This window comes from Rattus norvegicus, chromosome X, assembly GCF_036323735.1.
Source record: "Rattus norvegicus strain BN/NHsdMcwi chromosome X, GRCr8, whole genome shotgun sequence".
NCBI classification, from domain to species: domain Eukaryota; kingdom Metazoa; phylum Chordata; class Mammalia; order Rodentia; family Muridae; genus Rattus; species Rattus norvegicus.
In genome coordinates, this window is record NC_086039.1 from 126,060,477 (window position 1) to 126,071,778 (window position 11,302).

Genomic DNA, 11,302 nt, shown 5'->3' on the forward strand with positions numbered 1-11,302 from the left:
GGCCAGTTAATTTTAAAATGCCTTAAAAGCTCAAAGGCTGGGCAGTTCTAATCCTTCCGCGGCTAGCACACATGTCCCTTCTGTAATCCTGGCTTAATGCCCTCTAATTCTCTATTTTATCTTTGTTGCCCTAGCTCCTTCTGGGTGGCACCCTAGTCTTTGCCGGCCAAGATACTTCTGGGCAACCCTTTCGGGGGCCGCATTCCTTCTCACCTACTTTTTGTCTGATTTTTCCTTCTGCAGCTCTAAATCTGATTCACTTCCCTCCAAATCATGGCCATTTCCAGTCTCATTTTTTCCAGTTCCTAGCCCGGGCAAATCTAAAGGTACCACCCAGTCTCCCTCTGCCAAGCTATTGGCTATACTGCGATTCTCCATTGCCAATCAAATCCAGCTGGGGGCGGAGACTATCAGCGTCTGGGAACTTGGACTTTTGGGAGCGGAATTGAATTGAGACAGCATTAGAACCAATCCCTAACAGTTCAGTGTCTCTCTCTTTTCTGGAAATAGAAAGCTCTATGGCATTTCTTTTCGTTGCTGATCAAGGCCCATATATGTAGACGGTTGTTAACAAAGAAAGCAAGGGTACTTTGAACACTACCCTGTGTTCTAACTTCCTGAGTTAGATGTCCAGCTAATCTTCCTGATTGTTGATGCTTATGGAGACAGAATGACCATGAAATACCTGAAACAGCAGGTTTAGTCCAGGCTTTAGCTCGTAGGCTGAGTTTATTCATGGAAGGGTTAAAGTGCCTGGGTTAGGAGGAAACCCTGGGAAAATGTATTGTTGCTCAAGGCTAAGTAGGGAGCTGAAAGATCTCATAGGGGTAACCACAGTGAACGAATTGCTTTAGAGACACGATTCAAGGATGTTGTGGGCTTTCTGAACACAGAAATGGGATACCAAGGCTCTTTTGCAGAAAACAATTTATCATGTACTAGTATACAATGTGCAGGATATTTCCTTAAAGAAAGAGCCCCAAATATAATGGGGCAGAGCTCTTAATACATTTCTTTCCTCTTCATCTTTGGTACATGGTGACTTACATTCTAATTACATGCTTTAAGCTACTGGGCAGTGACCCTAAAGTATGGTGCGAATGCAGAGGATAGGGAGGAGCTTACAGGAGAGTTGCTACACACAAAGGACACCAACCAGACCATGTATCTGTTTCCTATCCCTCCCCTCTTAGCTTTGAGTCTATTTACTACAATGAAATATTTATTCTGCCAATTAATTGCTATCTGGTTCTTCTCTATCCAGCAAATGGTTAAATTAAGCTGGTCACAGCCTCAAGTGTGTTGGAACCATCCATCTACTTTGCTGTGAGTGCTGAGGGAGCTGGTCACCTCCTAGTTCCTACCACAAAGAAAGACCTGGAGCAAATCCTGAGTTCAATGCTGAGACCTTTAGGATCTTTGGGTCAGAAATATCCTGACAACAAAGTTCCAACAAGGAGGGCCAGTTCTTAGGAGAGACTCTTGTTTCTTTATTAAGCTATTTTATTAAGGGACTCCCAGCCACCTGGTTAGTATGCCGGGACAGGCCTGGATTAGTTCAGAAGTAGTTGGTTAAATGAAGAAGTAATTTCTCCCAGGAGTCTATTGAACAAAAAAATATTCCGACGCTTATAAGCAAGTAGTAGTAAGACTCTTCAAGATTGCTGTTCTAGGAGGAGGCTGAACTCAATTTGAACTACTTTGAGGACAAGTGGAGATGTATAGCTAGCCGATGATCATTTCCAACAAGAATTTGATTAGACATTGAGAGCTGGGGGAGTCATGCCAAACTGACTGGAAGTGATTCTTAGTAAAAATGTCCCCATCCCCGCCCCCGCATTGAGAATTGGGTGCAGGGCGGTCAGGATATTCTAAGACCTAGGTGTTAATGGTGGATAAGTTGCAGAATTGACCAGCTAGCAAAGATGATCAGGGTAGGGATACATTCGTCAACAGGATTCTTTGCTAAAGGTAGGCTGAGGACCAGCCCAAGGATAAGAACTGGTTATAAAGAGTGCTTAGAGGCACTTGAATAAAATTTAATCAAGGAGGAAACCTCGTTGTTCCTAGTCTACCCGGATGTAGTTTTGTTATTAGGTCTGACAGTTGCTATGACAGGAACTCAGGGTGCTCCCTCTGAATGCAAGCCTGCTCTGGGAAGATGTTCCCAAATAGAAAATTGTAACCCTCTTCTCACCTAACTCCAAATGTCAGAAAGATATACATGAATGGGGCCAATCAAAATGAAGCCGCCTTCCTGAAAATCCTACCCTACCATCAGGACCAAGCGTCAACCAATTAGAACTGTCATGAGCTGTATGGAAGGACATTGCTTACATTAGAGACCCAACCTAACCGAAAGTAGACTGCTCCAAAATGGAACATGCCAGGTTCTTATGGATAGTTCCATTGTTGCTTTGTTTACTGAATTCTTTGTAACATACTAAGGAAGGTTGATAAAACCTGTTACTTTTCTGTTTAGCTGGAGAGCGAATTTTCTCCGCACAGATTGACCCACCAATCTGCTTCACTCTTAAGGACGCATGTTGAGAATCAGAGCTGGGGCCAGTGTGCGCTGCTGATTAGAATCTTCTGAACTTTGAAAACTCTACGCTTGATCCTTCCTAAGCCCCTGTCAATGAAGGAGGAATGAGATAACTGTATGTTTAACATGCTTTCCTGGTGATTCTCATTAGCAGCTTGGCGTGGGGCCACAGGCTTGCATTGTGGGCTAACTAAAGGCAGTACTAGCTTGTTGGGGCGGGAAGGGGGATGAGGGAAGGTTGAAGGGGATTTCTTGATCCCTTTCTCCAACACAGGCTCTTGCCATATTTGGAGGGCTCAGGATCTGTGTGCTTATGGAAATGGCAAATTAAGCGAAGATGGCAAAAGCTGCCACATTGGCTTTTTAGGCCTCCCCTCGGGGGCTTCTGTTGTTCCTCAGACATCTGGCCCTTCACGTTCTTTCCCGTCTCTTCTGAATTAAGTAAAGCCTGCTCTTTTAAAAGAGGCTGGTTAACAAAGATCCTAGCATTGTAAGGGTGAAGTGGACACAAAATCCCACCCAGAACCAAGAAGCTATTTGCAATGAATGCCTGAATGCCTGCTGGGAAAGGGAAAATCAGTTTTTCCCCATGCAGTGTCGCTGGGTATACCACGCCAGGGCAGGCCCCGTGTCCATATGTGTGTGTGAGTGTGTGTGTGTGTGTGTGTGTGTGTGTGTGTGTGTGTGTGTGTTCATGTTCTCATGTTCTGCTTTGTTTTGTCTGGGCATTTTTTGTCTTACTGATTCTAATTCTTCTTCTTCTTTTTTTTAGTTCTTTTTTTTCCCTCACTTCCTTTTGTTTTTGAGAGAAAGAGGGAAAGATGGAGAGGAACATAAACTTGGGCAAGTAGGGAGGTGGGGAAGAGATCTGAAAGGGGTTGGGGGAGGGGAAAGACTAGGAGAAGTGAAGGGGAGACTGTGGGAAGGGGGACACTGGGAGGAGATGGAGACTGCAATCGGGATGTGAATACATAAATAAATTAATGGAAAATATGTTGTATGAAAAGAAATTTAAAAAAATTTTAAAAAGGCTGGCTGGTTAAGGGCTGGTGAAATATTGCTGTGGTAGAACAGGTAGGAGGCCATGGGTTAAATTCCCATGAATAACCAACACTCGAGAACCTGGATAAGTACTGCTCAGTAAGGTTTGCATTGTTGATAAAGGAAGACACACTTAGCCTATCAGATGCTCCAGAGGACACAAATGCAGACACTTGCGGGAGAGGGCAGCAAGGTGTCAAGTGGGTGTTCAGATGGGTGTTTGTGTACATGCAGGAGTTGGGGCTTGCTGTTTCTCTTGCCTTTGCCTGAAGTCAGCTCATATATTTTGGCTGTGCCCCAGGTTTACAGGACTTTCTAAGCGCTATCAGTCAGTGTTCTATCCTTTTCCTGAAAGGACAGAAAAAAAAAAAGAAAAAAAGAAAAAAAGAAAGGTTCAAAGCTAAACCCTGACTCCCAGGTAAGATGCCACCCTTACTGAAATAGCACAGTGTCAGCAGAACACGCTCTTATTGGCTCATTATCAGGCAAGGTCAGGATATTATTTCTGGAAGCTTCTGAAAGCCACAGCCTGTTAGGGAAAAAAATCTTCACGAGGATTTCATACAGCTTGCTCTCCCTTGTTCTCCCAGGCGCTCCCGTTGGACGTGCTCCTTTTCTTCCTTTTCTTGGGCCTCCTTTTAAAATGCTAATGAAATTTGCTTGATCTCTGCTTCCACCCCCACACCACCCCCCAGCTAATTTGGGAGATCAAGAAAGGGAGCTGATGTCTATAAAAGATGGGCTTGTCTCTCCACCTGAGCTACCTTTGTATCTCAGTCCCCTTTTTAGTAGGAAATGGTGTCAGGCCCTAAACAGCGACATATATAAAGTTGATTGTATTCTGCATAACAAATTGGATTAGGATAATTACCACACAGATGTTAAAAAACCCTGAATGCAAATCAATGCAATTAGTCATGACTTAATATACTATAATTCACACACTGGAAAGTCTTATTGTGATTATACTATTTTAGAACTAAATGCTTTAACCGAAAAGGGGGAAAGAAAAGAATGCTTTTGCTCTGGTACTGCACGTGCTCTGAACAAGAAACTGTCTTATGCTAATCCGAAATTTCACTACTCAGAATTCCTATTAACTAATCAGATCCTTCCATTTCTCTCCCCCACCCCCGTTTATATAGAGAACTGCCGTTTCTTCAGCAAGACGATTTCATGCGCAATTCGACTTGAGTGCCACCATTCTGAACAAAAGGATCTGCACACGGATGCTTTTGACAAACACGGCTTTAGAAAACCCGAGTCTGGGTGGTGGGGCGCCGCCCTCCCCTCTCTGGATGGACTCTGAAACAAAGCCAAGTGTAAGCAATTAGAATGAGTCCAAGTAGCCCTGCAGTAAGAAGACCTGTCAGAAGGGCAGTGGGCTCTGATCTGTCACAAAGGACTGTGCAGCTTGAGGGGGGCGGGGTGAGCAGGGGCGAAACTGCAGTTTAGAATCCCGCTTTCAGACTGTGCATCCAAGTGTGGTGCTGCATCAATCAGTGGAAAGGTGCCTTTATCTAATCCACAGGCGCTGCCTTATATAGACGGGCCAGTAGTTTAATCACAGAGGAAAAAGGAAAAGAAAATGAGTGTCATCTTCAGAAGCAACAGTAGTTGGGACCCCTTGAGTGAGGACCCTGAATCCAGTTCCCAAAGTCAGTCAGAGCTACATTGTGAGAAGTAAGTAAGTAAATACAACTTGTATTTCAGGATGGATAACAACTGCTTTTTTGTGGCGCATGTACTGAGAAGGAAACCCAGAATGTACACGGCAGGCATACACTCTACCAGTACATGATAACTTAGGTCTCTTTTTATATTTGAGATAGGATCTCACTAAATCACTCAGGCTGGCCTTGAACTTACTCTATAATTCAGATGGACTTGGAACTTGTGGTTCTTCGGACTCAGCCTCCCCAGTAGATAGGGCTGGCCAGAACTTTTCTGTGGAGCTGAGTCTGACCTTGCACTGATCTTTCTGCCTCAACCTCCCAGGTACTGGGATTTTAAGCATGGCCCACCAAACCAGGTCTCTGGCTTGCTTCTTAATATAATTATACCCTGTGCAATAAAAAATTGTCACTCAGCAGAAATGAAGTTGCTAAGGATTTTATGTCTTATACTATTTTTAACAGTTTTCAATAGTTTTAAACATGTACATCTTGGTCTCTCTCTCCCTCTCTTTCTCTCTCTCTTTCTCTCTCTCTCTATCTATCTATCTACATATTTTTTTAAAAATAGTCTGACTCTGTACTACTGGATGGAGACTGCAGTCCTCCTGCTTTGGCTTTTTGAGTATTGGGATTATAGGCATGAACTGTCGCATCTGGTTTGAGCCTTTTTTCTTCTTTGGCCACTCTAATTCCCTGTCTAGCCCCTGGCAGGGAACTTGCTGATTAAAACACATCTAAGTGTGTTATTGGTCTTCACACTTGCACATGCAGTCAGAATCACTTGGAATGATTAAGACTCATATTGCTTCCCTCCTGCCCCTCAGCCCCAGATTGTCTGCTTCAGCCACTCAGGTTGGTGTCTGAAAACCTGCATATTTAACAAGTTTCCACCGGGATGATTCTACTGGTCTGTGGACCACAATCTGGGAACCCTGGTTGTAGAATGGCCGAGTGGTAGATCATGGAGTCAGAGGGAACAACATCAACACATAAAAGAAACCAATGACAAGACTGGACTATCCCGAAAGGGCTGCATGTGAGGGACACAGTGTGGGTGAAAAGCCCTCATATACAAATATGGAAGAAGCTGGGTGCTGTGTCAAATATTCATAAAAGGTCATGGCTGGCCTGGTGCCATTGAACGTCTAACTTTCGAGCAGCTGCCTGGCTTTGAAGTGCTCTCTTAATAAATAAACTCTGCTTCTCCCACTCTCCATGTGGCACACATCTAATTGTTTGTTCTGAAACAGAAGAACCTGGAAATTTCAGCAAGTGTCCTCCAGAGTCCCACTCCTGCCCATATCAACAGGACAAACTCAAAAAACCTGTGGGAAGTAGCTGCATGTTAAGCTGACGCTAAGCAAACAGAGAACACTGAGAACCTCGGGTATGCAGCAGGGCGTAAGGGTTCCCTGATAAAGCTGCCCTGATCTATTGACGGCTCTGCCCATCTCAGCTACCTTGAAGCATAATCCCCCTTGACTGTATTCACTGCCCAGTTGTTCAAGTTTATTGCTTCCAGACTTGTTTCCACCTCTATCAACTTGAATTTAGCTTTCTTTTTTTCTTTAGGTGCCAATTTCTTTCATTACCTAAACCAGGGATAACGAATTAATGAGTTAAGGCTACCAGGGTAGGGGTTGGGAGGGATTCATTTCCTAAGCAGGGGAGGAAACATTTTGAAGTTGCTGAGCATTTTTGGTGAAACCATTGATTGCTTTTGAGTCTTCCTCTCCTTCTCTCTCCTGGACAAGTCATCAGAATGGCCCTTTAATTACCTAAATCTAAAGCAACTGTATCCTCATCACAATAGGAGACCCCCACCATTGTCCGGAATAGGAATGGGAAGTGTTTGCATAAGGAATAGTAGGGATTCTACTGAGACAAATTAAGATACTAAATTTCAGACTAAACTTCTATATGAGGCCCAAATACATTATAATAAGATTGGATGGACTACATTGTCAAGGTCAATTTCTGGAGCCAAGAAAGTACGACAAAATTGTTTAGAGAGAAGGACAAAGAAGAAGGTGGTTGGTCCTTATGATGCAGGTCTTGCGGTGCAAGAATTATGGGCAGTTTTCTATGAAGTCTTTGAAGCTGCTAAGACCAAAGTCTATTTCTGTACAGCAACTCAGGGTAGGGTGTGGTTAGGTGGAGGAGGAAGGGGAGGAAGTGGGGTTAAGTCAAAACAAAGAACCATGTGTATAAAACACTTGGAAGAGTCTGGTTCTGCTTTATCTTGAAACATTTATCTCAGATAACAGCCCCAGAGTTCCTGTTCTTGATAATATAGGCAGAGGGTGGGGAAATAGATGTAGGGACCAAGTAATGGTATCAGGGAATATGTTTGATATTCTTTCCTAAGGGATTTCCAACAGAAAGAGTGAATTTCCTGTCAATATGATTATATACAATTTCAATCACAATATATTATTTGAACATTAAATGAAACGTTCTAGTTTGTGTCTTGAGTTGGAGAAAAGGGATAAACTTTGTTACCTGAGATGTAATTTTTCTTCATTTTGCAGACATGGCTGACACTGGTATTGTTCATGGTGTTACCAGGGAAATCGGGGTCTCTCAGGGTTTTTAGTTTCCTTAGTAGAAGAATCTAAGACCAGACTCAGAAGAAAGCTTGAGGACAGTTTTATTAGAATTTCTAGAAACAAAACAAAATTGCAGGGCAGGTAAGTTGTAAATCTCAGCAGCTATCTGGAGGAGGGAGATGAAGTGGAAGGGAGAAAGCCATGTTGGATCTAAACAGCCATCTGAGGCCTGTACCAGAGATTTCTCTAATTTTCTGCAACCTATCTATCTACCTGAAATGTCTACCAGTACATTGGGAAGGTGTCTTGATTTATAACTGTCTTTGTTCTGTTACTATAAAATCTTCATGAAATGGTTACCATCTTAGAACATAAGATTTTTGGTGACTTAAATCTGTATTTTTGGACTTTGGTCACACGCATTTGGCTACAGAATAAACAATTTCTTATTTCCTTTGAGGTAAGAACTGTGGATTTGCACCCCATCAACATTGTAGCACGTGTGATGTGACACGACACAAATGTGTTATTGTTTGGTTCTATATTTAGAAGTTCTAAAGTCAAGGTATTAGCAGAGATCCATTCTTATTACAGGCTTCATGGGACAACGACTCTTTGCTTTTCCCAACTGCAAGGAATCATTTCACACTTTGGAGTCATAGCCCTTCTCTTCATTTTCAAAGCAGAAACACAGCATCTTCAATTTCTTCAACCCTGACCTTGCCCATGCTCTCTTATAGTGAATCTTGTGATACTACTGAGTTTGTCTAGATAAATCATGATAATGTTACTACTGCTAATATAGTCACAGCTACCAAGACTTTCTTGCCATATAAAGTCACATGTGTATAGGTTTCAGGAATTAATGGGAAGACATCTCTAGGAAGAAGAAATCATTACCTTGTCTCCTGAGGGAAGTAACAGGGATGGCTGAACCATAATATTATCAAACATGGGAACCTAGTAATATTTTTCTGAGATCCTACTAGAGTCAAATCTGATCTTATTTGGGAGTTCCAACTGTTCCTCTCTTACTTGCCTCTAGGTGTCACAGCATTTCTAAACAGTACTTATTACATGAAATTACATTCAATTATTACATCTCATGCTCTTTTCTGCTGGTGCAGTAGCAAAGCTCTTAAGACGGAGGAGGAAGGGCTCGTGTACTGGTGGATTTTCCCCACGCTCCTCCTCAGAAACAGACCATGTTCACAGATGTCAAAGTCGTGGTGGTGGGTCAAAGTTACTTGTTTAATCAAGAGTAGAGATAACTTAGCATTTAAAATGGAAAGGAAGGCTTCAGGATGTCTTAAATGAGAGTGTCACTTTCCTGGGAAACCCCCTGTTGACTTATGAGCAAGAAAGAAAAGTTGCAAGCAATGACCTTTTCATATTTTTTTTTAAATTTCTTTGTAGCAGGTGCTAATTCTATGCTTGAGGAAATTGACAAACAAAAGCTTTTTTGATGTTTTCAGAAGAGAAAATGTTATTTCTTCTTTCTTCCTCTAAGGATATTTAACTACAGTTCATCATGATGACGATGACAATGATGATGATGATGGTTCTTGACTTTGAGCTAGTCCATGCTGTATGTTGGGTCCTGACAGCTGACTGTGTGCTCTCAAACCAAATTGATAACCACATCAGGGTAATGGAAATTCTGTTAAATGGTGCATTGATTAAAAATGGCAATTTTGTTTAATGACATGTAATTTAAAAAATAAAATAGAAACCTCAATGGTATTTTCTTATCTCCATGAATGCGAATAACCATACCTTTTAACTTTTTGTATATTAGAGTCTAAAGTAATACATGTCATTTGTGACATTTCCATTTATGAATATCATGATTTTTATCTTATTCACCCTGTTTGCCCACTCCCATTCCCCTTCCTCTGGCATTTTTCTGTTCTAAATCCCTAACAATCTTTTTAGTTTAATGTCCCTTTTATTTCTCCCTAGGTTCCAGTTATGACTTGTGGCTTATTTCACTTGACACCATGATCTGTATTCTACCCGCTTTCATGCAAATTTCCATCTCATTTTGATAATTTGAAAAGTTCTGAATAATTAATGTATATTAGTTTTCTTAAATAGTGGGTTTTATCAGGACATTTTTATACATGCGTATAATAATGTGTTTTCACCATATTTACTTTCTATTACCCCTCTATGGGTCTCCTTCTTCCTGTATTTTTTCTGTGTGCATTTGTGTGGGTACCTAATTTTCACATTCGAGAGTTAACGTAATATTTATCTTTCAAATTCTGCCCTTGACTACTAAAAAACGATTTTTAAAAAAAATTGTGTGTAGATGTATGACTACAACACATTAAAGCAGGTGACTCAGAGGCCAGAGATATTGGATCTCCTGGAACTGGAGTAAAAGTAAGTTATGAACAACCTGGCGTGAGTGCTGGGAGTAAACTCTGGTCCTCTGCTAGGCGATATATGCTCCCATCCACTTAGCTATCTTTATTTTTTATTGGATATTTTATTTATTTACATTTCAAATATTATCCTCTTTCCTGGTTTTCCCTCCCTCAACCCTCTATTCAATCCCCTCCCCCCGCTTCTATGAGGGTGCTTACCCACCAACTTTCTCCTGCCTCCGAGCCCTAGCATTCCCCTACACTGGGGCATCGAGCCTTCACAGGACCAAGGACTTCTCCTCCCATTGTTGCACAACAATGCCATCCTCTGCTACATATGTAACTGGAACCATGGGTCGCTCCATGTGTACTCTCTGGTTGGCAGTTTAGTCCCTGGAAGCTCTATGGGGGTCTGGTTCATTGATATTGTTGTTCTTCCTATGGGTTGCAAACCCTTTCAGCTCCTTTAGTCCTTCTCTAAATCCTCGATTGGGGACCCCATGCTCAGTCCAATAGTTAGCTGTGTGCATCCCCTTCTGTATTTGTCAGGCTCTGGCGGAGCCTCTCAGGAGACAGCTATATCAGACTCCTGTCAGCATGCACTTCTTGGCATCAGCAATAGTGTCTGGGTTTGGTGTCTGTATATGGAATGGATCCACAGGTGAAGCAGCCTCTGAATGGCCTTTCCTTCAGTCTCTGCTCCATTCTTTGTCCCTGTATTTCCTCTTGTGAGTATATTGTTTCCCCTTCTAAGAAGGACTGAAGCACCCACACTTTGGTCTTCCAACTTCTTGAGCTTCATGTGGTCTGTAAATTGTATCTTGGGTATTCTGAGCTTTTGGGCTAATATCCACTTATCAGTGAGTGCATACAATGTGTGTTCTTTTGTGACCTCACAAAAGGTTACCTCACTCAGGATGATATTTTCTAATTCCATACATTTATCTAAGGATTTCATGAAGTCATTGTTTTTAATAGCTGGGTAGAACTCAATTGTTTAAATGTACCACATTTTCTGTATCCATTCCTCTGTTGAAGGACATCTGGGTTCTTTCCAGCTTCTGGATATTATAAATAAGTCTGCTATGAACACAGAGGAGCATGTGTCCTTGTTATATG